This window comes from Vanacampus margaritifer, chromosome 7 (assembly GCF_051991255.1).
Source record: "Vanacampus margaritifer isolate UIUO_Vmar chromosome 7, RoL_Vmar_1.0, whole genome shotgun sequence".
Classification (NCBI taxonomy): Eukaryota; Metazoa; Chordata; class Actinopteri; order Syngnathiformes; family Syngnathidae; genus Vanacampus; species Vanacampus margaritifer.
The window spans coordinates 21,884,931-21,891,775 of record NC_135438.1 but is presented as its reverse complement, the minus strand read 5'-3'; positions in this window follow the sequence as shown (position 1 = coordinate 21,891,775).

Genomic DNA, 6,845 nt, shown 5'->3' with positions numbered 1-6,845 from the left:
CATTCCTTAATTCTGACTCGCGGTGTTCGGAGCCGAGGGCCGCCAAAGCACTCAGTGAGTGCCTTCTAGTTACTGGTAGTTGGGATAATCACCTCATTAGTCAGTAGGAGTAATGAGATATGTTATTTAAGGTGTTCGTGTATTGGGCAAGAAGGGCAGCTCTTATTTTGGAGGAAATACAATGCACACTTGCAGAATCATACTATTGTTTGTACAGTAATAATTTAAAAAAATGGTGTCGCTTGATATCACTTTTTCAGACCAAAACTAGCACGAGAACTCAACTTTTGAGTAGTCACCAATACCGCTATCTCGTACCGATACCACAATTTTGATACACAAATTTACCCCCTCCCCAAAAGCTATGGCAAATCATTTTAAACAAAGACCTATATATCCCAATATAGCATTTTTCCTTATAATTGCATGAAATTAAAGGCAAATTTATATTCTTCTAATTTCCAGTTCCAGTGCAGACGCCTTGAAATAAGGCCGGGTATCAGCCTGATACCGATACCTGGTATCATTACTTGCCCATCCCTATAAAAAAAAAAAATTCTTGTTAATGAAATGAAAGTAACATAAAGCCTTCCAGTGAAACAGTACAACACTCATTGCTACACGCTCAAGCAGAAAATTTAGGCCACAAAATTAGGTACACCCATTATATCTATTTTATTTTATAAAAAAAAAATGGTGCCTTTGCAAATAATAGTGCTCAATGAACTATCCAAAAACATTTTTATTTTTTTTTTTCATTGTGGTTGTAGTTTTTATTGCATGTGAAGTGTTTTTAACACACATTGATTTTTTTTAAATACATATCTAGATAAGACACTGAAATGTAACTGTAAAATGCTCTCAATGTGGTATCTTGTGTAGTATTCCATTAGATCATGCATCGTTTATAAGAATTTCAAGAGAAAATGAATGATGAAATCCCTTCATCTCAGGCATGAACCAGCAGGTGTGTCACGTCTTTTTATTCTTTGATGGAAAACTAAATCACAGGGAAAACTTATTAACTCACTTATACATAGTCACTCATTAAACAACTGAGGAAAGCAACAACAACAACAATTTATGAATTAATGCCCTTTAAAAAAAAAATCCTAATCAAAAATAAAATATAGAATATGGAATATTGTGCGTTTTAAAATTTAATTTTTGCATTAAATTGTGTGTTACTTTTTTTTGCTGTATAGAAAAAATATATATTTTGTTTGGTTAAATTGTTTCTATAAATTTGTCCGTGAAAGGTTTTCTTTACAATCACATGAAAGATGAAACCCTAAAACAACAGCACACATTGTTTTTAGCACCAAATGGAAGAAAAACAAGCCTTGGATGGTGAACATAAAATGTCAAAAATTCATCTTTTTAAACAGCACCAGAAATGATTTGTCTGCAGGTGCTTTTTGTCAGCAGGTAGACGCGTGTATTGTTGTGTGTGTATTGTTGTGTGTATAGTGTGCGCCTCTGCGGTGACTGCAGCGCTACCAGACCCCTGACCTTTCCATGTCCTGATAGTGTCTCCAGGGAGAGAAGGAGGGAGGGAAGGGGGATAGGGCGGGGGGCGGGGGGTCAGGGGGAGGAGGAGCTGTAGGCCTTTGTCTTTGTGCTGGAGGCCTTCATGTGACTGCAGCCTGCACTCCATCAAACAAACCAGCTGGTTTTGTTACACTTGCAACTAAGATGATAGTCACACAATTATGATGTAATGTACTTAAAAAAAAATTTATGTGTTTTTTATCCTCCACACTTTTTTGCCGTGAAACAAGTCCCACATAATACTTTCGAATTACACCTTTCAAATTTAAAAATTCACGCCTCCCGCTGATTCCACATTACTTACAGTATTCGCACAATTTAATGTTAAATATCAACTTTTCTCCATTCGTTTTCAATAGGACTGACTTGAAATGTTTCTGTCCCACCTCCAACTGTACATTGCAAATATATCCATAGCGGAGAACCTGGGTTCAAACCCCCGCTTGGACCACATTTTAGTATATTCGATTGTTCGATACCAACTGATTTTCAGATCACTAAATGGATTATAATTTCACAGAAATGATTTAATGCACGTTAGCTTTCAGCATCAGATGGCACTTTCCAAATAAATACGAAGAAGTCAAGTTAGGTCAGTGCTTAGAGCAATTGCCACCCACCACGGCGAACCAGGGTTCAAGCCCCGCTTGGACCACATTTAAGTACAGTCGATGGTTTGATACTAACTGACTATCATATCAGGAAAGTGATTATAATTTCTCTGAAATGATTGTATCCCACCTTAGGCAGATTGCAGTTTGTTTTCTGTTTATTCATTTATCCTTTAACTACAATTAAAGATTAGAAATGTTCACACAATGTATCTTTCAATATACTTCATATAAGCACATGCATTCAAATCATGCCATTCAGCATTTCAGCATTCCCACGCAATTTCTGCAGAAATTGTACTTGGTCTAGTTTAATATGGTGTCATAATCGAAGCTCCTCTTTGTCCCTGTGTTGTGCTGGCTGTTAACACAAGCCAGAGCGACGTGCATCTTTCCGAGGAGACGTCAAATTCAATTGTGTGGGCCAAAGGCGAGTGTAAACTGCACGCCTCGCACACAATAAGAGCGAGTGTTACCGGCAGGCTGCGCGACGTGTTAATGGAGAAGCCGCGCGTAGCCTTCGCCCCCCCCCCCCCCCCCCCCATCTCGCATCCACCATTTGCTCGATCCATCAACATCGCCTCTCGTCTGCTTCTTCCATCACTCCACCCAGCCAATTTAGTCCTCAACCATCTTTCTCTCCTCCGCGCCGTGGCGGGCTTTTGTCCTCCATCCGAACCTGGCCCTCACCCGCCCCCGATGCTGAATAACAGCTGCATTTTTGTCTTTGTGTTTGTGTTTGCATTTGATCTTTATAAGGTGTTTTTAATGCATAGTGAGTTTGCATGTATTCATATCCGAGTGTGTGTGTATGTGAGTATCCTGAGTCTTTGTGATTAAAACTAATGACGGGGGAGGACACAAACTGCACCCAGGCTTTGCCATCTGTCTCACCCTAAACCTGATACTCCTGAATGGACTCCACCTTGTTTCCCAGTCCACACTCTCACACACACACACACCCAAACAACCATTTTCAGCAGGTAGTGTAAATCACGATATAAGACTTGTGCCTGGTAGTGTAGCGAACTTTGGCCCCAACCTGTCATGTTCAAACCATTTCAATCAGCTAATCATTGAAAGCACTAATCCATGCACACACCCTAGCCATCCATGCACACATATTACCCACGGTGCAGACCCTCGCCCCACCCCGCACCCCCATGTGGTCCCTAGGCTCTCTTTGCCACTCATTAACCTTGTCACGTTTATGCTATGAATTAAATGATACCAGTGATGCATCCCCACGCACCAGGAGCACACAGTCAGAGAAAGCACTGCCCCCCACCCCCCCACCCACACCCACACCCACCCCACCCCTCCTCAGTGGCTGCAGGGACTGCCCCAGGCGCCACCATGCATCCTCATTGTTACAAACCTGGTGGTCACTTTCTGCCGCACTCCTGTTAAAGAGTGTATCAGTGCACCTTCTAGGGCTGGGTTTAAATAAATCGAATAATCCATATTGAATCGATTTTCCTTTTCGAGCCTGATATTGATCCTTAAAACCATGAATCGATTATTTTAATATCGTTATTTTTCATGATATCATAAGAAAATATCATTTTTGAGGGCTTTTTTTGTTAGTATTTTACTCTTTTATTTACCTAGTTACTGCCTTCGCAAAATTTTATTTGGAATTTTTATCATTCCTTGATATTTAAGAAGAATTGATGTTTCATAATGAATCAATATCGGACTGAAGTGTAGTAAATCGGATCGAATCGGAAAAAAATCCAATCGAACTGAACTCAAAATCAAATCGATTGAGGAAATTTGAATGAAGCCTCTCGTACCTTCCACACTCTGGACTCTGGTAGTTTTAAAAATTCCATCCTAAATATCAAATGTGAATGTCATGTTTACACCCTCATATTTAGGAAGGTTTTGCAATAGGACAAATTATGCATTCTGTTTAATGAAAAAAAATTACCAATTGGCATCACATTAGAAAAAAAAAGTTGTCAAAATGTCCAATGTAAATTAATACATAACCTATTTTTACTCAGGGCCACGTGACAGGTGAACACTTTTAACATCCTGGATAGTCCACTTGATGAATGAATCTTCTAGAATCCGAGACAATTATATGACGTCCAATGAAGAGTGGTTGTCATTTACTGTACATTTATTTATTTGTCTTGCTTTATATGCAGTCTACATGCATAATCTGCATTTATTACTGTATTTACTTTGTAATGCACACAAATTAAATACATAGGATTGAACAAAATGTTCAGGAAAGATATCACCTCCATGTCCTAAGTGTACTAAAAATGTCTGCCCATAATGTTGAAACCCTGGGACAGGACCAGAACATATAGAAATGGTCAACTTGCGTCTATTTCATGTGTCGGCCGAATGAGGGAAATCCCAACATCATTTTGAATAAATGTAATGAATCTTGTGCACCTCTTTACATTGTAAAAGGCCGTGCCTTACACGCGTCAAAGGGGACTGAACCAACCATGACACCTGTTGCCAGAAATTGTCAGGAATAATGGTAACTAGTTCTGTCTCTCAGAATTCCCTTGAAGATGGACTTGATGTCGCAATATCGAGAAGACCATACATGCTAGAAATCTACCATTTGTCTTGCAGATCGAGAGCTGAGAAATAATTGGTCAAACTTTTGGGAGGATTACTTGTGTATGAGGGTGGGTCCTGACTTGAGCATGTCATAAGACGATTCATGGGTTGGAGCAAGGTTATTTTAGTTAAAACTAAAATTAAAAAAACAATTTCGTTAATAAAATAAAAACTAAAATGCTTTTTAAAAAACGAAAACTAACTGAAACTGCACTAACTATAACTATAGCAAAACATGTCCTCCGTTTTAGTTTTTGGTAATCAATTTAATGCATGGGCTTTTGGGGATGACTTATTTTGATATTAACCGAAATAAGGACATTTGAAAGTGTGTCACACAAAAGTGACGTCGTCTGATCCAGATGACGTTGCTCCCATGGTGTTTTTTAAACAATGCACAATAATACACATAATAATACACACTTTAAATAAAAAAGACTAAAACTAATACTGAAACTAACTAAAACTAAATATTTATGAAAAAACTAAAACTAATAAAAACTAAGTCCAGCAATTGTGTAATATATACAACATACGCGTATCTAAAATATACCCTCACACCCACAAATATACATACATATATGTACATACAGTGTTTATACATACACACACAAACACATGCACGGCATCCTACCCTTGCATCACATTTGCAATCGGCGTTTACCAGAGGTGGGCATTCCCTCGATCCCGGGCCCTGATCCCGGTCCAGGCTTTGTGTACTCGAGCTCCGTAGGATTGGGGAGTGCCTCGGGGCCAAGGTTTTTCACAAGCAGCTCGGATATAAACTTGGCCGGGTCCCAGGCCTCTTCACTCCCCTCAGGAACATTAATTATCCGTAGGTTGGTCCTTTCAAACCTATTCTTAAAGTCCTCAAGCCAGTCTTGTAGCAATTGATTGAGGACCTCAAGTCGCTGCACTTTTGTCACTGTTGACGAGATGCACTCAAAGTTCTCCCCCTGCCAAGGTTTCCATCGCCTTGAGGCGGTCATTAAAGCTATGCACCGTCTATTAGAATGCGTCCAAAGATGCTTGTAAAGGTTTAAGAGTGGCCTGTTAAATAATCCCCACAGTTTTGAGTGGGAAATGCATATTGGAGGTTTATCTGCCTTTTTTGTAGAATTGAGTTTAAAAAACGAAATATTCGACTTTTTTTTTTACAATGCATTCCAATGGGTGTCAGTTGTATGCAAATTTTCACTATTCGTGGGCCAGCCCAGTTCCTATCCCCCATACACACTTTGTATGAATTTTTGATCTTTTATATTATATGTTACAAGACCAAATTTTGCACGTATGTACATTTTTGGTCATTATTTAAAATGTCATTTTTGTCATTCACTGTCCATCCGGTTAGGAAGTGCATGATTCTCTGTGGCTCCCCCGTAGCACTTATAAAAAACGGTGGCCTCCTCAATTATTTAAAATGCTCATTACTGGTTTAACTGAATCTTGGGTTAGCACTTTTGTGTGTTCAGTCATCAATCCACCTTTATTTTGTCGTCATTCTGGTTACTTCTTATTAAATCTGGTCTGTATTAGACATAGGCATCACGTCTCAATGAAAAAAAAAGGCTAATAAGGTGTAGTGGGGCAACTTTAATCATACTGTATGATGCATGACATAATCATAATTACTGATTATGATCTTGCTTGTGGGTAGCATCCCCATATAGAGCCATGGGATGTAATTATGGGTTAAGTTGACATGAATCCTGCACAACACATTTCTTTTGGGTGCTGTGGGTCTAATAATGTAGTTAAAGTCTGTTTTTTCCCCCCCTTTCATAATGTCATTTTTAACAAGCTAATAAAAACGGTCGCACATTTTAATTTCTTCCTTCTATGTTGTCTGTATTATGTCAGCCGTTGTTTTTTTGTGTCATGTGGAAGTGGTGAACCTCCGCAAAGCAGCACACTTGACACTTCTTCGGGTAATGGCAATAATAGGCTCATGTGTGTGTACGTGCGTGTGTGTGTGTGTGTGTAACGGTGTTTGTTTAGCAAGCCAACACATTGCTGTTAACCCGTGTGTCCATGTTGCTACGGACAATATGAGCGTAATAAGAGGAATTTGCATGTTAAAGGCCCCCTTCT